The sequence below is a fragment of the Chiloscyllium plagiosum genome, unplaced genomic scaffold, assembly GCF_037043375.1.
Source record: "Chiloscyllium plagiosum isolate Xiang-an unplaced genomic scaffold, Cpla_swu_hap1 HiC_scaffold_5, whole genome shotgun sequence".
Classification (NCBI taxonomy): domain Eukaryota; kingdom Metazoa; phylum Chordata; class Chondrichthyes; order Orectolobiformes; family Hemiscylliidae; genus Chiloscyllium; species Chiloscyllium plagiosum.
This window is the reverse complement of record NW_028270143.1, coordinates 39,057,255-39,080,757: the sequence shown is the minus strand read 5'-3', so window position 1 is coordinate 39,080,757 and position 23,503 is coordinate 39,057,255. Positions and strand designations below refer to the sequence as shown.

The window sequence follows — 23,503 nt, the reverse complement described above, 5'->3', positions numbered from 1 at the left end:
AGGCAGAGCAGATTTCTTCTTACATTGAACTGTAAGTATTTCACAACATGCTCTTGTATACAGTATTGTCTTTCTTTGGTGATGTGAGTGTGGATGGGGACACAAAGTATCAGTGATCCTACCTTTTTTGTTACAATCTCTGACTGTATTATGTGCATGGCTAGTGCTGTATGTATCAGAACAAGGATGTCCCTTTTGTCATGTACAAGCATCCTATGGTCTTCATTATTGAAGAACTCCATATCCCTCTGTAAAAATGACTATGTTAAACCAATCATTTGAGTGTGATAAGAATGCTGACTACTCACCTGACTAAGAACTTGTGTTTCTGATACTTCCAGCACAAGTTCATTGGAATTGTGACAAATGGATCCAGTCACAGTTGGAGTTATTGTCACTGCAGTGCTACAAGGGTACAGGGAAATTGAGGAGGAACAGATATGCCAGCAAGACCTGGGCCAACACCAACCTCCAGCACCAGCCCAGTGGCCTTCAGAGATACTATCAGAACTCTGTTGGGAGGGAGCCATTCTTCTCCTCCCTCTTCACACTGCTTCGAAGGCCTAGTCTCCAGTTAGTGATCGTGATGCAGACCCTGCGCCCATGCCATCCCAGCAGCTATACCTTTTGCATAGCACAGGTGAGACAATCCTCTTCTGTCTTTGAACATGTGTATCTCTAGATCTCTAATACAACAAGCTAAACTAGTTCCATAAACATCTCCATGGCAGAAATAAGTTAGAAATCACCTCACCTGTAAGTTGGATACTTCACCCTTAAAATGCTACTGGTGTTCCTACTGCATGGCACAGGTATAACGGGTTAACAGCGGATCTGTGTGGTCATTTCACAGAATGTATATGAAAACAACTGCTTGACATTACATTCAGACCTCTCCTCACATGTGGGCTATCATATGGCAGAGGCTGGAAGAATCCAGCTCCATTTCACATTTTCAGTGCCTCTCTAGTGCCAGAATGTTCAGGGCAACATCTAAGGAAACGAAATCAGACAAAGAAGGAAGTATAATTGTTGTATAATGCAAGAACTGCAAATGCTACAGATATGCAATAAACACAGAAACTGTTGGAAAAACTCAGCAGGTCTGGCAGTAAGTGTGGAAAGAAAGCAGACTCAACAATTCAAGTCCAGTGACCCTTCTACAGAACTATAATTGCCTTGTCCATTATTTCAGTTCATTGTCATGTAAATTCAAATTTGTTGTTCTCTAATCTAATCTAAAGGTGCTGCAATATTGAATAACTCTGTGAAAGGGACTTCATAGCTGCTATTCAAGCCGCAACACTTTGCGATCAGTTTTTCTAATCTGTCGATTTTAAGAGAATAAAATAATTGATTTGTTGAAACATAGACTTAGAGTAGTATCATGGGAATTGCATGTCTGAGATGGCAACTGTACTACACGGTGGATTGTAGATATGAGGCACATCCCATCATTCCATATACAGCACATTTGTGCTCCAATCCACTGTATCACTATGATTCAGATACAAGCTCAGAAAAATTGGCCTAGAGCACGGTTTTCATTTTGTTTGTCATCAACAACATCAACTCAAAGGGAATGGCTGTGTGATAGTGTTGAAAAATAAACATTAAGTCCACCTTAAGAATATCCCTAGTTTTTCTGGAGTAGTCACATTATACAATATCCTTTGAAATAATGTATCAAATTAAATTTTGTAGAAATAAATTGATGATCAAACGTTGAAGAATAAATTTGACCATAAACAGCCAAATTATAGTTAATATTTAAAACATTATGCAGCACATTTATTCCCACTGGGTATATTTAGCATAGTTGTGTAAAAACTAAATGAAAGGAGATATTTTTTGTTTTTATTTTTATTCTAAGCAATTATTTTCAGATCAAATTCTTCTTAGAATCAACTGTTGTCTCCAGCAAATAAGAACAGATCTGCAGAAGGCTCCTTTGCAATAAACTGGCACAATCCATAGTAAGAACTTAATTACCAAGTATTTTATGTATCAGGCCACAGGGCTTTGTATTGTTGCATATGCTGAATGTGCTGATCACACATTTAACTTGGTTTTGACTATAAAAATTTACTCATTGTATTACCCTTCTACACACACGCGTGCACTCAACCCATTCTCAATGCCTTTACAAACTGTATTCAACCTTCTGAGATCATTTGTACTCTTACAGAGCATCTGAACTGGTCTGAGTCAGAATTAACCCTGAGGGTATGTAGAAAAAGAAGATTTTGCTCTGAACTGCCACAAAAGCAGGTTATAAACATATTAGCACGCATCCTAGCAGTGTACTCTCAACTAAATTCAGGCTCTTGGTGTGTGTTCAATGATAAGTTTTACTTAATAACAAGTCGCAACAGAGTGAAAGAGTTGGGGGCTTTAATTGCTTCATGTGCAGCCTAATTGCAGACAGGCTGCTTCACGAAACATGCACTGCCAGGAGGAGTGTGACTGCACTTGGCCCTGCCTAATTAATCCTGTGATACAAACCTTCTGGCTTCAATTTTCACTTTTCTGTCTCTTTTTAAAGGTGATAATAAAACTGGAAATTTATGTTGGTTACTGTATGATTCTAACTGTGCCAGATGAACACAAATAAAACCATATGGATGAACAGGATTTCTCCTTGCTTTCTGGCTCTGCTCTCATGTGAGGTTTTGCAAAGGATTTCATACTTGTTGTGTTCTCTGGTAACAAGATGATAGTCAAACGATGTGGAAAAAGGAAGAAAAACTTGACGCTTTTCTGTAACAGCGAACATCCCATATGGAGGAGCGCCGGGTGACAATATTACACTTTGTTTCAAGTTTAGATAATGTAGAACAGTGACAATACAGCACTTGTGAAATTATTTGAATAAAATAAATGCAAGCACTTTTATAAAATAGAACCGGTATACCTGTGAATCATGGTAACTACAGGGTGGTGCCCAACAGAGTGTGGTACCCCTGAAGGCTTCTAATGTTCATTAGATTGAGTATTGTGTGTTTCAGGTTGGCATTCATTTATGTTAACTTTCCAGAGTGAGCACAGAAGTAACAAACTGTAAAACTTGTCGGGCCGTCTTTCAGATGGACAAAATGCAGCTTGCATCCAGCTTTTGCCCGAAACGTCGATTTTCCTGCTCCTCGGATGCCACCTGAACCACTGTGCTTTTCCAGCACCACACTCTCGGCTCTAATCTCCAGCATCTGCAGCCCTCACTTCTGCCTAAAATGCAGCTTAGTCCAGATCAACCCTGCTCAGGTCAGTTTTATTCAGCTTATTGTGAAGATATGTTAAACAGATTTCAATTCCAGACATTTTGACCTGACATTTACAAGGAGGAAGAGGGCCAGAAGACCATGAAATATAGGAGCAGAATTAGGCCATTTAGTCCATCTGGTCTACTCCAGCATTCGATCAAAGCTGATCAGTTTCTCAACTCCATTCTCCTGCCTTTTCCCCATAACCCTTGATCCTCTTAATAATCAAGAATCTATCTATCTCTGTCTTAAAAACACACCTCAATGACTTGGCCTCCAAGCTTTCTGTACCAACAAGTTCCACACATGCACCACCATTTGCTTGAAAAAATTCCTTTTCATCTCAGTTCCAAAAGGTCATCCTTTCACTCTGAGACTGTGCCCTTATCATAGCCTCTCATACTAGTGGAAACTTCTTCATCACATCAACTCTATCCAGGCCTCTCAGTATTCTGTAAGTTTTAATCAGATCCACCCGCATCCTTCCAAACTTCATCGAATACAGACCCATAGTCCTCTACTGCACCTCATATGAAACGCCCTTCATCCTGGGATCATTCTTGTAAACCTACTCTGGACCCCCTCCAACATAAGCACATCCTTCCCTAGACATGAGGCCTAAAATTGCTCACAATGTTCCAAATGCAATCTGACTACAGCCTTATGCAGCCTGAGCAATATATTTCTGCTATTTATTCTATCCCTCTTAAAATGAATGCTAACATTGCAATTGCCTTTCTAGCTGCTAACCCAACCTGCATGTTATCCTTAACAGACTCCTGAACTAGGGGCTCTCAAGTCCCTTTATGCTTCGGAATTCCAAATTCTTTCCCTGTTTACAAAGTAGTCTATGCCTCTATTCTTCCTATAAAAGTGCTTCACCTCACACTTTTCCACATTGTATTTCATCTGCTACTTCTTTGTCCACTCTCCTAACTTGTCCAAATCTTTCTGTAGCTTCTCTGCATCTTCAATACTATCTTTCCTTTCAGCTATCTTTGTAGCATTTGCAAACTTAACAACAACACTTTCAGTTCCTTCATCCAGATCATTAATGTATAATTGTGTTCTCAACATTGACTGTTGCAAAACTCCACTAGTTACCAGCTGTATCCTGAAAAAAACCCTTTTATCCCCACTCTCGGTTTTTTGCCAGTCAATCAATCCTTTATCCATGCTAGTAACATGCCCCTCACACCATTGGCTCTTAACATATTTATCAGTCTCCTGTGCAGTGCCTTGTCAAAGTTCTTTTAAAAGTCCACATAGATCACCTCCACTGATTTTCCTCTGTTTAATTTGCTTGCTATCTCATCAAAGAATTCTAACAGATTGTCATGCATGACCTCCACTTCCTCAGCCTTATTTTACCATGCACTTCTAAGTACTCCTCAATCTCAAACTTAATAATGAACTCTGAAATCTTACCAAGAAGAGAGAGTGGTGAAAGTTTGGCAGTAACTATGAAACCATTGAAATGCAATTAACATGGCTGACCTGATGACATTAAATCAATTGAGTTGAAACTTTATTGCTGGAACAGCACAGCAGGTCAGGCAGCATCCAGGGAACAGGAGATTCGACGTTTCAGGCACAGGCCCTTCTTCAGGAATGAGCAGAGAGTGTTCAGCAGGAGAAGATAAAAGGTAGGGAGGAGGGACTTGGAGGAGGGGAGTTGGAAATGTGATAGGTGGAAAGAGGTCAAGGTGAGGGTGATAGGTCGGAGTAGGGTGGAGGCGGAGAGGTCAAGAAGAAGACTGCAGGTCAGGAAGGCGGTGCCGGGCTGGAAGGATCCGGCTGAGACAAGGTGGGGGGAAGGGGGGATGAAGAAACTGGTGAAGTCCAAGTTCATCCCCTGCGGTTGGAGGGTTCCCAGTCGGAAGATAAGACGCTCCTCCTCCGACCGTCGGGTTGTTGTGGTTTGGCGGTGGATGAGTCCAATGACCTGCATATCCTCGGTGGAGTGGGAGGGGGAGTTGAAATGCTGTGCCACAGGTTGGTTGGGTTGGTTCGTCCGGGTGGCCCAGAGGTGCTCCCTGAATCGCTCCGCAAGTAGGCGGCCTGTCTCCCCAATATAGAGGAGGCCACACCGGCTGCAGCGGATGCAGTAGATGATGTGGGTGGAGGTGCAGGTGAATCTGTGGCGGATATGGAAGTTTCCCTTGGGGCCTTGGAGAGAAGTGAGGGGGGAGGTGTGGGCGCAAGTGTTGCACCTCCTGCGGTTGCAAGGGAAGGTGCCGGGAGTGGTGGTTGGGTCGGTGGGGGGTGTGGATCTGACAAGGGAGTCGCGGAGGGAGTGGTCTCTACGGAAAGCTGATAGGGGAGGGGAGGGAAATATATCCTTGGTGCTGGGGTCTGTTTGGAGGTGGCGGAAGTGACGGCGGATGATGCGCTGTACATGGAGATTGGTGGGGTGGTAGGTGAGGACCAGTGGGGTTCTGTCCTGGCGGCGGTTGGAGGGGCGGGGCTCAAGGGCGGAGGAGCGGGAAGTGGAGGAGATGCGGTGGAGGGCACCGTCGACCACGTCGGGGGGGAAATTGCGGTCCTTGAAGAAGGAGGCCATCTGTGTTGTACGTATTTTGAACTGGTCCTCCTGGGAGCAGATGCGGCGGAGACGAAGGAATTGGGAGAATGGGATGGCGTTTTTACAGGGGGCAGGATGGGAGGAGGTGTAGTCCAGGTAGCTGTGGGAGTCGGTAGGTTTGTAGTAGATGTCCGTGTTGATTCGGTCGCCTGAGATAGAAACAGAAAGGTCTAGGAAGGGGAGGGAGGAGTCCGAGACTGTCCAGGTGAATTTGAGGTCGGGGTGGAAGGTGTTGGTGTAGTGGATGAACTGTTCAACCTCCTCGTGGGAGCACGAGGTAGCGCCGATACAGTCATCAATGTAGCGAAAAAAAGATGGGGGGTGGGGCCACAAACCTGACTGCCCCGGACGACCCATCGTCTCAGCCTGCTCCTGCCCAACCGAACTCATCTCGGCATACCTCGACACGGTCCTGTCCCCATTAGTCCAAGAACTCCCCACCTATGTTCGTGACACCACCCACGCCCTCCACCTCCTCCAGGTTTTCCGCTTCCCCGGTCCCCAACGCCTCATCTTCACCATGGACATCCAGTCCCTGTACACCTCCATCCCCCATCACGAAGGACTCAAAGCACTCCGCTTCTTCCTTTCCCGCCGTACCACCCAGTACCCTTCCACCGACACCCTCCTTCGACTGACCGAACTGGTCCTCACCCTGAACAACTTTTCTTTCCAATCCTCCCACTTTCTCCAAACAAAAGGAGTAGCCATGGGCACCCGCATGGGCCCCAGCTATGCCTGCCTCTTCGTAGGGTATGTGGAACAATCCATCTTCCGCAACTACACTGGCCCCACCCCCCATCTTTTTCTTCGCTACATTGATGACTGTATCGGCGCTACCTCGTACTCCCACGAGGAGGTTGAACAGTTCATCCACTACACCAACACCTTCCACCCCGACCTCAAATTCACCTGGACAGTCTCGGACTCCTCCCTCCCCTTCCTAGACCTTTCTGTTTCTATCTCAGGCGACCGAATCAACACGGACATCTACTACAAACCTACTGACTCCCACAGCTACCTGGACTACACCTCCTCCCATCCTGCCCCCTGTAAAAACGCCATCCCATTCTCCCAATTCCTTCGTCTCCGCCGCATCTGCTCCCAGGAGGACCAGTTCAAAATACGTACAACACAGATGGCCTCCTTCTTCAAGGACCGCAATTTCCCCCCCGACGTGGTCGACGGTGCCCTCCACCGCATCTCCTCCACTTCCCGCTCCTCCGCCCTTGAGCCCCGCCCCTCCAACCGCCACCAGGACAGAACCCCACTGGTCCTCACCTACCACCCCACCAATCTCCATGTACAGCGCATCATCCGCCGTCACTTCCGCCACCTCCAAACAGACCCCAGCACCAAGGATATATTTCCCTCCCCTCCCCTATCAGCTTTCCGTAGAGACCACTCCCTCCGCGACTCCCTTGTCAGATCCACACCCCCCACCGACCCAACCACCACTCCCGGCACCTTCCCTTGCAACCGCAGGAGGTGCAACACTTGCGCCCACACCTCCCCCCTCACTTCTCTCCAAGGCCCCAAGGGAAACTTCCATATCCGCCACAGATTCACCTGCACCTCCACCCACATCATCTACTGCATCCGCTGCAGCCGGTGTGGCCTCCTCTATATTGGGGAGACAGGCCGCCTACTTGCGGAGCGATTCAGGGAGCACCTCTGGGCCACCCGGACGAACCAACCCAACCAACCTGTGGCACAGCATTTCAACTCCCCCTCCCACTCCACCGAGGATATGCAGGTCATTGGACTCATCCACCGCCAAACCACAACAACCCGACGGTCGGAGGAGGAGCGTCTTATCTTCCGACTGGGAACCCTCCAACCGCAGGGGATGAACTTGGACTTCACCAGTTTCTTCATCCCCCTTCCCCCCACCTTGTCTCAGCCGGATCCTTCCAGCCCGGCACCGCCTTCCTGACCTGCAGTCTTCTTCTTGACCTCTCCGCCTCCACCCTACTCCGACCTATCACCCTCACCTTGACCTCTTTCCACCTATCACATTTCCAACTCCCCTCCTCCAAGTCCCTCCTCCCTACCTTTTATCTTCTCCTGCTGAACACTCTCTGCTCATTCCTGAAGAAGGGCCTGTGCCCGAAACGTCGAATCTCCTGTTCCCTGGATGCTGCCTGACCTGCTGTGCTGTTCCAGCAATAAAGTTTCAACTTTGATCTCCAGCATCTGCAGACCTCACTTTCTCCTCATTAAATCAATTGACACTTGTTCTTGCTCCCCGTTAAAGCCAGCAACCTACTAGTTTGACAGTCTGACTGGTTGACAGTCAGAAATGTTCTACTGGAAGATGAGAGCTAAGAATTGGAGAGATGAAAGAGCCATCTTATGGAAGAGGAGTTAAAGTAGCTGATAGATGTAGATGAGAGTTGGTACGTCATGGAAATGTTGCAGGGATTGTGGGTACTCATTGTCATGTGGAGACCATTATAGGTACATTGGATTTCGGCTCTGTTGTAAGATGAATTTTCAGCACAGCTTGATGTAAAGTAAGATCCATCTAGTTGAAGATTTTTTCACCATCATCCTCTTTCCTGCTAGTATTATGGAATAGCATGCTATAAATTGAGCTCTGCTATTTCTGGAGTCATACCAAATGTTAAAGTTATTTTTTAAGGTACGCACATTACCACAATTTACCTGATTTTCAGCCCAAGGTTAAAGGAAAGCATGAACCAAGTTTCTATACTGAACAAAAATTACTTATTTATTATAAATACATATACTCTGTGTAAACTGACATAAACCATTGGCTTACAATACTACTAACTAAACCTTTTAAACTCCACCTTTACACACTCACACACATATACTAGATAATTGGGAAGGCAGCAAATCTGGAAGTCAGTTTAGTGGTCTTTGCTTTGCTTCTTGAATGTAATTTTGAGATGATCTTTCTTCAGTTCGTCAGGCACCCTGTTGTTTTGATTAGTTTCTCTGAAGGCTTCTGCTAGTTTGAAAGAAGTACAGAGTGTCTCATTCACTTGCAAAATATTTCTGGTTTATCAATTCAAGAGTAACAGTTTATAGCAATGCTGTAGGAGAAGTTTTCTTCAGGTTTAAGGTGAGTTTTTAACTGCAGAGAACAGGCAGCATCTGGGCTGGGAGAACAGCTGCATACTCCTTCCCCTCTGTCTCTCCGTGTCTGTGGAATTTGTCTCCAGTTCCGAGCTGCTCAGCTACCCTAGAACAAATCGCACAGTTACCAACGAAAGATCTCTTGTCACTTATATCTGTCACTCTTTCGTAGGCCAGACAATTTCTTCTTGCCAACAAGAGCTGCATCAGTGCACACATTTGACTCCAGTTGTGTGCAATCAGAACTTCAGTTACTGCTTAGCTAAACACTTAATCACAATGCCCACCATGGGTAAAAGGTTACTTGCTTTCACAACTGCAGACCCTCTTTCAAATGCTTTTTCTTCAAATAGTTATTTTCACTTCAGTCTAGTTTTTAAAAACAGAAACATCAAAAGACATGATCCTTACATTTGGGTGTGCAGCCAATCTACAGGGCCTTCTGGGTTGTATTCTTATGGGGTCCAGAGAAACCATTGGAGTCTCTTGAGAAGAGGCTCTGTATTAAACAAGACATTGTTCATTGCATGACAGCAGTGAGGCACATGGTACATTGGTACGAAAGACATTGTTATTGAGACTATGTGGGAGACTCGCTGTTAGGTCTTGCTACTCATTCTGAGAACACATTTTTTAAACATCTAGTAAAATATACTGTAACTTAATTCCAAATGATACAGTTCAGCACGAGAATGGGTCATAGAAAGTTTCCAGTTTATGTTACTACAAATAATCAAAGCACTGAGCTGACAAGAGAAATACAAATTAGTCCAAAGAATACCTGTAGTACATGGACAATCTGAATCAGCAATATGCAAAATACACCAAAACTCAAATACATAGCTGATACCAAGATGTTGCTTCCACGCTATCCTCAAAAACAGCTTCCCAATTAAGAGTAAGTGTCAGGTCAGCATCATGTGGTTTACTCTTGCCCAGTAAGAACAGACTGGGGTTGTTTCAGTCGTGCTATTTTCAAATGCCATTATTGCCACAGAATGATGGTCTATACACTGCACCACCCAGCACATGCTTTGTATACTTACGTCTGTTTGGATTTCTGTGATATTTGTGCCGTTAATTCAGTAATGTTTCTTTTTAACACACTTAATTTGTGAATATAAAAATTATACTTCCATGCTTGCGGAGTCAGCCAATTAAAGTACTGCAAGTTTCAGTAATGTTTATTTTTCCCCTTTATTAGAGATTTGATTACAATGATCATGAATGTTGGAATTTATCCTTTAAACTCCTTCCTGATTAATGCAAGGCTCATCTGATTCCTGGTTTGTGGTTAAATCTCTGCATTTTTTATCCTTTGTGTACCCAAACAACCATATCACACCTACTTTTGGACAATTCATTTTCAAAAAAAAATCTTTTGAGTTTCTACTGTCTATGTTAAATGACATCTATTGAAAAATTAAACAATCGTAAGCATGAAAATGTTCACTGTAGTTCACAGCAACATGGACTGAATTTTCCAGACTCTGAGCAATGTGATCATTAGTGAGAAAGTTGGGAAAATCATGAGACATTGGCAGTAATGAGATTGTTATAGTGGACAGGAAAAAGTTTCTTTTTCCAAATAAGTGACAAAGAGGGAGGCAGAACTCTCACCAGTAAGTGGAAAGATGCCTATTTGCATGTATTAACATTAATTTTAAATGCATTATTAGCTAATCTCATTTCATTGATGTGCAGTTTCTCATTCTCCCACCTATCAGATGGCAACTAGATAGCGACAATTCCCAACCTCAAAGCAAGCTGGAGGTATCAGCTCACGCTTTACTCCTTCAGTCCTCCAGCGAATCCCTAAAATGTGGAAGCGGGCCACTCGACCCATCAAGTCCACACAGACCCTCCAAAGAGCATTTTATCCAGATACACTCACCCACCTTATTCCTGTAACCCTGCATTTCCTGTGATTAATCCACCTAGCCTGCACATCCCTGGACACTATGGGCAATTTAGCCTGGCCAATCCACCTAACTTGCACATCTTTGGGCTGTGGGAGGAAACCGGACCACACAATGGAAACCCACGCAGACACGGGATAATGGGTAAACTTCACACAGATAGTCACACAAGGGTAGAATCGAACCCAGATCCCTGTTGCTGTGAGGTAGCAATGCTAACCACAGAAACACCATGCCGCACCCTTAGACAGTTTGGACAGCAGTCACCAACATCTCAGGGCACGGTCCACGCCAGTGACCTTGCACACATCCTGTCCACCATGACCTCAAAGGTCCATTTCAACAAAACAGGGTTGAAGTTACCTCTATCTAATATGTCTGGGGCAATTAACAGAAACCGGGCAGGGCAGCTCTGAACTCTGACACTTGAACTGGTACACGGGTGGGCTTCAAAAATGGAGGTCCTGGCAGTACCAGGTACTTCTGCCTTTGGCAAGTGAGATGATAGGATGAGTAGCTCATCATAGGGACATGGTGTGTGGCAATGAGGTCCGTTTAGCAAGATAGTGCAGGAAATCTATCTCAGGCCCATAGAAAGAAGTTCATGAAACTTGTCAAAACTGACACTTAGCCAAATACCGATAAAACGGCCCATTTTAAGTTTGACTGTCGGTTTGGAGAAAACATGTCTCTACATCTACCTTATCTTTTAATAAAACAGGAAAGAAATTGCACTTGTATAACTCTTCTGGAAAACAATAATTTTCATTTATTCAGCACCTTGGATGTAATAAAACCTGTAAAGACATGGTCTGTGAAGCAAATTTTGATGCTACGACATGTGAGAAGAGCACCAGGTGAGGAGCTGGGAGAGAAATTAGAGTTGAACATTTCAGGTCCGGACCAACGTTTGAAGAAGTTTAGCAGAAAAAAGTGAAGGGCCAGAGAATGTTGGTTGGATATTTTCCACCTGAGTGTCAAACTCTGAGATGTCTCATTATTATTGTGGGTGAGTATACTAAAAACTGGTGAGGGGTTTACAAAAGCAGTTTGTAGGAGAGAAAATAAGTCAGGAGTTAATATTTAATTCTAGGATCATCCTGGGACAGGAGCTCATAGTTTTTACAAGGTTCAGCAAAGAATACATAAATCAGTTGATGTGTGCACGTGTGTGTCCGTTTGTGGCCTCATGATATCCTCACAGTGTGTGATGTTTACTGTGGAAAAAGAGAAAGTCACCATTGTCCGACCAGACTATAGGGCCACACTCTCATACAGAAAGACAAATACTGATGGTTTAACTCATGCCTCAGGTGAGGGGAGGGGTTGAGAAGGAGAGTTTTATCATGGTAACTTCAGCCAGTGCAGGAATTGAACACACTATTAGCATCTTTTGTATTGTAAACCAGCAGTTGAGCTAACTGAGCTAACAAACTGCCACATTCAATTATTAGCCCTTTCATACCCTGTCAGAGCCATATACACTATATCCCGAAAGGTTTTTATTATTACTGTTACTCCACTATTACTGTTATATATCTGTTATATATGCTACTGCTACATTTTGCCATAAAACACCTTGACTTTATAACTTCATTTGAGCTGGAGATTTCATTATTTTCTCCAAACATGTTTTCTTCAAACTTGGAAGAATGGTAGTTTGTTCGTCAGTTGTTTTCCTGAGGTTCTGAGGTCTTTGGTTCTTCTCTATACCCGTTTCATTATTCAGTTCATCCCAATAACTAATCTGTGGATGGCTCAAGCAAAACGGAATGAAATTGCAGCAATTCCTTTTATTGGCTCCTCTGGCGGTATGTGTAATATATAATCTCCATTGTTTTGCAACTCCTTGAATGATCGCATGTTTCTATTTAAATCACTGATTCAACTTGTAACTCTGGTCCTAGCTTTGACAGTTTCCTGTCAATCATGTACATTGTAACGTGTGGATGGCTGTGATTGCTCAATACAATATGCTGCTTGGACTGCAGTGATTGCTCAATGCAATATACTGCTTGGACTGCAGTAATTGCTCAATACAATATATTGCTTGGACTGCAGTGATTGCTCAATACAATATACTGCTTGGACTGCAGTAATTGCTCAATACAATATATTGCTTGGACTGCAGTGATTGCTCAATACAATATACTGCTTCAACTGCTATGACTGCTCAATGCAATATACTGATTGGACTGCAGTGATTGCTCAATAGAATATACGGCTTGGCCTGCAGTGATTGCTCAATGCAATATATTGATTCGACTGCAGTGATTGCTCAATACAATATATTACTTGGACTGCAGTGATTGCTCAATACAATATACTGCTTGGACTGCAGTGATTGCACAATACAATATACTGCTTGGACTGCAGTGATTGCTCAATACAATATATTACTTGGACTGCAGTGATTGCTCAATAGAATATACTGCTTGGACTGCTGTGATTGCTCAATGCAATATATTGCTTGGACTGCAGTGATTGCTTAATGTAATATACTGCTTGGACTGCTATGATTGTTCGAAAGATTATACTGCATGGACTGCTGGGATTGCTCTATGCAATGCATTACTTGGACTGCTGTGATTGCTCAATACAATATACTGCTTGGACTGCTGTGATTGCTCAGTACAATATACTGCTTGGACTGCTGTGATTGCTCAATACAATATACTGCTTGGACTGCTGTGATTGCTCAGTGCAATATACTGCTTGGACTGCACTGTTTGCTCATTACAATATATTGCTTGGGCTGCAGTGATTGCTCAATACAACATATTGCTTGGACTGCAGTGATTGCTCAATACAATATACTGCTTGGACTCCTGTGATTGCTCAATGCAATATACTGCTTGGACTGCTGTGATTGTTCAATGCAATACATTGCTTAGACTGCAGGGATTTCTCAGTACAATGTTCTGCTTGGACTGCTGTCATTGCTCAATAGAATATACTGCTTGGACTGCTCTAATTGCTGAATAGAATATACTGCTTGGCCTGCTATATATGCTCAATACAACATACTGCTTGGACTGCTATATTTGCTCAATACAATATACTGCTTGGACTGCTGTGATTGCTCACTGCAATGTACTGCTTGGACTGCTGTGATTGTTTAATACAATATACTGTTTGGACTGCTGTGATTGCGCAGTATAAAATATACTGCTTGGACTGCTGTGATTGCTCAACGCAATGAACTGCCCTGACTGCTGTGATTGCTCTATAGAATATACTGCTTGGACTGCAGTGATTGCTTAATGTAATATACTGCTTGGAATGCTGTGATTGCTCAATACAATATATTGCTTGGACTGCAGTGGTTGCTTAATGTAATATACTGCTTGGACTGCTCTAATTGCTGAATAGAATGTACTGCTTGGACTGCTGTGATTGTTCATTACAATATACTGCTTGGGCTGCAGTGATTGCTCAATACAATATACTGCTTGGACTCCTGTGATTGCTCAATGCAATATACTGCTTGGACTGCTGTGATTGTTCGATGCAATACATTGCTTGGACTGCAGTGATTTCTCAGTACAATGTTCTGCTTGGACTGCTGTCATTGCTCAATAGAATATACTGCTTGGACTACTCTAATTGCTGAATAGAATATACTGCTTGGACTGCAGTGATTGCTCAATAGAATATACTGCTTGGACTGCTGTGAATGCTCAATGCAATATATTGCTTGGACTGCAGTGATTACTTAATGTAATATACTGCTTGGACTGCTATGATTGTTCGATAGATTATACTGCATTGACTGCTGGGATTGCTCTATGCAATACATTACTTGGACTGCTGTGATTGCTCAATACAATATACTGCTTGGACTGCTGTGATTGCTCAGTACAATATACTGCTTGGACTGCACTGTTTGCTCATTACAATATACTGCTTGGACTGCTGTGATTGCTCAATAGACTATGCTGCTTCGACTGCTGTGATTGCTCAATACAATATACTGCTTGGACTGCTGTGATTGCTCAGTACAATATACTGCTTGGACTGCACTGTTTGCTCATTACAATATATTGCTTGGACTGCTGTGATTGCTCACTGCAATGTACTGCTTGGACTGCAGTGATTGTTCAATACAATATACTGTTTGGACTGCTGTGATTGCGCAGTATAAAATATACTGCTTGGACTGCTGTGATTGCTCAACGCAATGAACAGCCCTGACTGCTGTGATTGCTCAATACAATATACTGCTTGGACTGCTGTGATTGCTCACTGCAATGTACTGCTTGGACTGCTGTGATTGTTCAATACAATATACTGTTTGGACTGCTGTGATTGCGCAGTATAAAATATACTGCTTGGACTGCTGTGATTGCTCAACGCAATGAACTGCCCTGACTGCTGTGATTGCTCTATAGAATATACTGCTTGGACTCCTGTGATTGCTTAATGTAATATACTGCTTGGAATGCTGTGATTGCTCAATACAATATATTGCTTGGACTGCTGTGATTGCTCAATACAATATATTGTTTGGACTGCAGTGGTTGCTTAATGTAATATACTGCGTGGACTGCTGTGATTGCTCAATGTAATATACTGCTTGGACTGCTCTAATTGCTGAATAGAATATACTCCTTGGACTGCAGTGATTGTTCAGTACAATATATTGCTTGGGCTGCAGTGATTGCTCAATACAATATACTGCTTGGGCTGCTGTGATTGCTCAATACATTATACTGCTTGGACTGCAGTGATTGCTCAATGCAATATACTGCTTGGACTCCTGTGATTGCTCAATGCAATATACTGCTGTGATTGTTCGATGCAATACATTGCTTGGACTGCAGTGATTTCTCAGTGCAATGTTCTGCTTGGACTGCTGTCATTGCTCAATAGAATATACTGCTTGGACTGCTCTAATTGCTGAATAGAATATACTGCTTGGACTGCTATATATGCTCAATACAACATACTGCTTGGACTGCGATATTTGCTCAATACAATATACTGCTTGGACTGCTGTGATTGCTCAATGCAATATATTACTTGGACTGCAGTGATTGCTCAATACAATATGCTGCTTGGACTGCAGTGATTGCTCAATACAATATACTGCTTGGACTGCAGTAATTGCTCAATACAATACATTGTTTGGACTGCAGTGATTGCTCAATACAATATACTGCTTAGACTGCAGTGATTGCTCAATACAATACATTGTTTGGACTGCAGTGATTGCTCAATAGAATATACTGCTTGGCCTGCAGTGATTGCTCAATGCAATATATTGATTGGACTGCAGTGATTGCTCAATACAATATATTGCTTGGACTGCAGTGATTGCTCAATACAATATACTGCTTGGACTGCAGTGATTGCTCACTACAATATACTGCTTGGACTGCAGTGATTGCTCAATACAATATACTGCTTGGACTGCAGTGATTGCTCAATACAATATACTGCTTGGACTGCAGTGATTGCTCAATACAATATATTGCTTGGACTGCTCTAATTGCTGAATAGAATATACTGCTTGGACTGCTGTGATTGCTCAATGTAATATACTGCTTGGACTGCTATGATTGTTCGAAAGATTATACTGCATGGACTGCTGGGATTGCTCTATGCAATGCATTACTTGGACTGCTGTGATTGCTCAATACAATATACTGCTTGGACTGCTGTGATTGCTCAGTACAATATACTGCTTGGACTGCTGTGATTGCTCAATACAATATACTGCTTGGACTGCTGTGATTGCTCAGTACAATATACTGCTTGGACTGCACTGTTTGCTCATTACAATATATTGCTTGGACTGCAGTGATTGCTCAGTACAATATACTGCTTGGACTGCACTGTTTGCTCAATACAATATACTGCTTGGACTCCTGCGATTGCTCAATGCAATATACTGCTTGGACTGCTGTGATTGCTCAATACAATATACTGCTTGGACTGCTGTGATTGCTCAGTACAATATACTGCTTGGACTGCACTGTTTGCTCAATACAATATACTGCTTGGACTCCTGCGATTGCTCAATGCAATATACTGCTTGGACTGCTGTGATTGTTCGATGCAATACATTGCTTAGACTGCAGGGATTTCTCAGTACAATGTTCTGCTTGGACTGCTGTCATTGCTCAATAGAATATACTGCTTGGACTGCTCTAATTGCTGAATAGAATATACTGCTTGGCCTGCTATATATGCTCAATACAACATACTGCTTGGACTGCGATATTTGCTCAATACAATATACTGCTTGGACTGCTGTGATTGCTGAATGCAATATATTACTTGGACTGCAGTGATTGCTCAATACAATATACTGCTTGGACTGCAGTAATTGCTCAATACAATACATTGTTTGGACTGCAGTGATTGCTCAATACAATATACTGCTTAGACTGCAGTGATTGCTCAATACAATACATTGTTTGGACTGCAGTGATTGCTCATTAGAATATACTGCTTGGCCTGCAGTGATTGCTCAATGCAATATATTGATTGGACTGCTGTGATTGCTCAATACAATATACTACTTGGATTGCAGTGATTGCTCAATACAATATACTGCTTGGACTGCAGTGATTGCTCAATACAATATACTGCTTGGACTGCAGTGATTGCTCAATACAATATACTGCTTGGACTGCAGTGATTGCTCAATACAATATATTGCTTGGACTGCTCTAATTGCTGAATAGAATATACTGCTTGGACTGCTGTGATTGCTCAATGTAATATACTGCTTGGACTGCTATGATTGTTCGAAAGATTATACTGCATGGACTGCTGGGATTGCTGTATGCAATGCATTACTTGGACTGCTGTGATTGCTCAGTACAATATACTGCTTGGACTGCTGTGATTGCTCAATACAATATACTGCTTGGACTGCTGTGATTGCTCAGTACAATATCATGCTTGGACTGCACTGTTTGCTCATTACAATATATTGCTTGGACTGCAGTGATTGCTCAATACAACATATTGCTTGGACTGCAGTGATTGCTCAATACAATATACTGCTTGGACTGCTGTGATTGCTCAATGCAATATACTGCTTGGACTGCTGTGATTGTTCGATGCAATACATTGCTTCGACTGCAGGGATTTCTCAGTACAATGTTCTGCTTGGACTGCTGTCATTGCTCAATAGAATATACTGCTTGGACTGCTCTAATTGCTGAATAGAATATACTGCTTGGACTGCTATATATGCTCAATGCAATATACTGCTTGGACTGCTATATTTGCTCAATACAATATACTGCTTGGACTGCTGTGATTGCTCAATGCAAAATACTGCTTGGACTGCTGTGATTATTCAATACAATATAATGTTTGGACTGCTGTGATTGTGCAGTATGATATACTGCTTGGACTGCTGTGATTGCTCAATGCAATATACTGCTTGGACTGCTGTGATTGCTCACTGCAATGTACTGCTTGGACTGCTGTGATTGTTCAATACAATATACTGTTTGGACTGCTGTGATTGCGCAGTATAAAATATACTGCTTGGACTGCTGTGATTGCTCAACGCAATGAACTGCCCTGACTGCTGTGATTGCTCTATAGAATATACTGCTTGGACTCCTGTGATTGCATAATGTAATATACTGCTTGGAATGCTGTGATTGCTCAATACAATATATTGCTTGGACTGCTGTGATTGCTCAATACAATATATTGTTTGGACTGCAGTGGTTGCTAAATGTAATATACTGCGTGGACTGCTGTGATTGCTCAATGTAATATATTGCTTGGACTGCTCTAATTGCTGAATAGAATGTACTGCTTGGACTGCTGTGATTGCTCAATACAATATACTGCTTGGGCTGCAGTGATTGCTCAATACATTATACCGGTTGGACTGCAGTGATTGCTCAATAGAATATACTGCTTGGACTCCTGTGATTGCTCAATGCAATATACTGCTTGAACTGCTGTGATTGTTCGATGCAATACATTGTTTGGACTGCAGTGATTTCTCAGTACAATGTTCTGCTTGGACTGCTGTCATTGCTCAATAGAATATACTGCTTGGTCTACTCTAATTGCTGAATAGAATATACTGCTTGGACTGCAGTGATTGCTCAATAGAATATACTGCTTGGACTGCTGTGATTGCTCAATAGAATATATTGCTTGGACTGCAGTGATTACTTAATGTAATATACTGCTTGGACTGCTATGATTGTTCGATAGATTATACTGCATTGACTGCTGGGATTGCTCTATGCAATACATTACTTGGACTGCTGTGATTGCTCAATACAATATACTGCTTGGACTGCTGTGATTGCTCAGTACAATATCATGCTTGGACTGCACTGTTTGCTCATTACAATATATTGCTTGGACTGCAGTGATTGCTCAATACAACATATTGCTTGGACTGCAGTGATTGCTCAATACAATATACTGCTTGGACTGCTGTGATTGCTCAATGCAATATACTGCTTGGACTGCTGTGATTGTTCGATGCAATACATTGCTTCGACTGCAGGGATTTCTCAGTACAATGTTCTGCTTGGACTGCTGTCATTGCTCAATAGAATATACTGCTTGGACTGCTCTAATTGCTGAATAGAATATACTGCTTGGACTGCTATATATGCTCAATGCAATATACTGCTTGGACTGCTATATTTGCTCAATACAATATACTGCTTGGACTGCTGTGATTGCTCAATGCAAAATACTGCTTGGACTGCTGTGATTATTCAATACAATATAATGTTTGGACTGCTGTGATTGTGCAGTATGATATACTGCTTGGACTGCTGTGATTGCTCAATGCAATATACTGCTTGGACTGCTGTGATTGCTCACTGCAATGTACTGCTTGGACTGCTGTGATTGTTCAATACAATATACTGTTTGGACTGCTGTGATTGCGCAGTATAAAATATACTGCTTGGACTGCTGTGATTGCTCAACGCAATGAACTGCCCTGACTGCTGTGATTGCTCTATAGAATATACTGCTTGGACTGCAGTGATTGCTTAATGTAATATACTGCTTGGAATGCTGTGATTGCTCAATACAATATATTGCTTGGACTGCTGTGATTGTTCAATACAATATATTGCTTGGACTGCAGTGATTGCTCAATACAATATACTGCTTGGACTGCAGTGATTGCTCAATACAATATACTGCTTGGACTGCAGTGATTGCTCAATACAATATACTGCTTGGACTGCAGTGATTGCTCAATACAATATATTGCTTGGACTGCTGTGATTGCTCAATGCAATATATTACTTGGACTGCAGTGATTGCTCAATACAATATACTGCTTGGACTGCAGTAATTGCTCAATACAATACATTGTTTGGACTGCAGTGATCGCTCAATACAATATACTGCTTAGACCGCAGTGATTGCTCAATACAATACATTGTTTGGACTGCAGTGATTGCTCATTAGAATATACTGCTTGGCCTGCAGTGATTGCTCAATGCAATATATTGATTGGACTGCAGTGATTGCTCAATACAATATACTACTTGGATTGCAGTGATTGCTCAATACAATATACTGCATGGACGGCAGTGATTGCTCAGTACAATATACTGCTTGAACTGCAGTGATTGCTCAATGCAATGTACTGCTTGAACTGCAGTGATTGCTGAATAGAATATACTGCTTGGACTGCAGTGATTGCTCAATACAATATACTGCTTGAACTGCAGTGATTGCTGAATACAATATACTGCTTGGACTGCAGTGATTGCTCAGTACAATATACTGCTTAGACTGCAGTGATTGCTCAATACAATATACTGCTTGGACTCCTGCGATTGCTCAATGCAAAATACTGCTTGGACTGCTGTGATTGCTCAATAGAATATACTGCTTGGACTGCAGTGATTGTTCAATACATTATACTGCTTGGACTGCTGTGATTGCTCAATAGAATATACTGCTTGGACTGCAGTGATTGCTTAATGTAATATACTGCTTGGAATGCTGTAATTGCTCAATACAATATATTGCTTGGACTGCTGTAATTGCTCAATGTAATGTAATGTAATACAATATATTGACAATCACCTGATGAAGGAGCGTCACTCCGAAAGCTAGTGTGCTTCCAATTAAGCCTGTTGGACTACAAGCTGGTGTTGTGAGATTTTTAACTTTGTACACCCCAGTCCAAAACCCGCATCTCCAAATCATATATTGCTTGGACTGCAGTGATTGCTTAATGTAATATACTGCTTGGACTGCTATTATTGCTCAATAGAATATACTGCTTGGACTGCTGTAATTGCTCAATGCAATACATTACTTGGACTGCTGTGATTGCTCAGTACAATATACTGTTTGGACTGCTGTGATTGCTCAATACAATATGCTGCTTGGACTGCTGTGATTGCTCAATACAATATATTGCTTGGACTGCAGTGATTACTTAATGTAATATACTGCTTGGACTGCTATGATTGTTTGATAGAATATACTGCATGGACTGCTGTGATTGCTCAATGCAATACATTACTTGGCCTGATGTGATTGCTCAGTACAATATACTGTTTGGACTGCTGTGATTGCTCAATGCAATATACTGCTTGGACTGCTATGATTGCTCGATAGAATATACTGCTTGTACTGCTATATTTACTCAATACAATATACTGCTTGGACTGCTATATTTACTCAATACAACATACTGCTTGGACTGCAGTGATTGCTCAATGCAATATACTGCTTGGACTGCAGTGATTGTTCATTACAATATACTGCTTGGACTGCTGTGATTTCTCAGTACAATATACTGTTTGGACTGCTGTGATTGCTCAATAGAATATACTGCTTGGCCTGCTGTGATTGCTCAGTACAATATGCTGCTTGGACTGCAGTGATTGTTCATTATAATATACTGCTTGGACTGCTGTGATTTCTCAGTACAATGTACTGCTTGGACTGCTGTGATTGCTCAATAGAATATACTGCTTAGAATGCAGTGATTGCTCAATACAATATATTGTTTGGACTGCTGTGATTGCGCAGTATAATATACTGCTTGGACTGCTTTGATTGCTCAACGCAATGAACTGCCCTGACTGTTGTGATTGCTCAATACAATATATTGCTTGGACTGCTATGATTGCCCAATACAATATATTGCTTCGACTGTTGTGATTGCTCAGTTCAATATACTGCTTAGACTGCAATGATTGCTCAATACAATACACTGCTTGGACTGTTGTGATTGCCCAGTACAATATACTGTTTGTACTGCTGTGATTGCTCAATACAATATTCTAATTGATAAATATGAATGTGTAGGTCTAGAACCAATTTCTGTAGTAGATGGGAAGCTGAGTCCTCAGCTTCCTACTTATCAAATTGGAGAGAGATGGATCCGTAATTCAACACTGCTGAGGAGAAGTCAGATGGAACCTTCAAGAGGGACATCGCCATTGTGAACCTACTAGATTATATGTACTTTAACGAACTTGTTGAATGTTCAACTCCAGAACTGATTGAAGTACTCATTCAAGAATTGTAGCCTATTTTCCAAAATCATCACATTGGGAATATCATGTGCTGCAAAAATACCATGTCATACTCAAATAACTGTTTCTGTGTCATGGCATACAACTTCTTAACCTAAATCCAAATGGTGGTGTTAGTGTTGGAAACTGCATTAATGAAGAAATTAGAAAGGCAAGTAATGTTGAGAATTTGTTAATAATGGGACACTGCAATTTACAGAGTGTGCGAACAATCATCAATAATAGTATGAAGAATGCATTCCTGGAGTGTGTATAAATTGTATTTTTAGAGCTGTTCTTTGGGAGCAACCAACTCGGGTCAGACTACTTTGGATTTAGTGTTGTGCAATGAATAAGGACTAATTGAAAACTTTGTTGTAAAGTACCCTTTTTGGAAACAGTGACCATGATCTGATAAGATTTCACATTAAGTCTGAATGCAATATTGTCCATTCTGAAAATCGGTTCTTAAATCCAAGGAAATGAAATTATGAAATGGCAAGTTGCTAATCATGAATTATGAAAATACACCACAATATTTGAAGATAGTGCGGTATTTCATATAACCATTTCCTTCTATCAATGGATAAATACAGTACAACTTCAGTTATCCGAACATCAATTATCCCAATTTTGGATTATCTGAACAAGGTCTCAAGGTCCCGATGCTTAGGTAAACTGTGTTATTCAAACACTCAATTATCCAAACATTCGATTATCTGAACAAAATGTTCCCCACCGGATTGTTCTGTCAATCAAGATTGCCCTGTATTCATCTAAGACACAAACTCACAAAAGGAAAGGCAAATCAGCCATGGTTAATGGAAGAAGTTACATTTTGTGTTAGATCAAAGGAGGTTGTTTATAAGGATATCAGAAAACATGGTGAGCTAAGCATTAGAAGCAATTTGGAACCCAAGAAAGGATGAGCAAGAAACTGATCAAGAAAGGAACAAGAGAATCTGAATGACAAACTCATGAAGAAATATAACTGCAGCAATAGCACTGCAAAAGGTTTTCTTTTGAATATGAAAACGAAAAAGAATTGGAAGGAAAAATGTTGACTCACTGTTGGTGAGAACAGAAGAAATTATGATGAAGAGTAGGGAAATGGCGCAGTAACCAATTACTTTGAAT

General features: G+C 41.9%; 1 long non-coding RNA gene across 1 annotated transcript; it reads left to right on the top strand.

Moving 5' to 3' along the window:
• Nucleotides 1–505: 505 nt before the first annotated feature.
• Nucleotides 506–22,229, top strand: LOC148149913 (uncharacterized). Its single transcript, XR_015757098.1, has 3 exons — nucleotides 506–640; nucleotides 12,598–12,679; nucleotides 22,158–22,229. It is a non-coding gene; the product is annotated as an uncharacterized LOC148149913 (long non-coding RNA).
• Nucleotides 22,230–23,503: the final 1,274 nt, after the last annotated feature.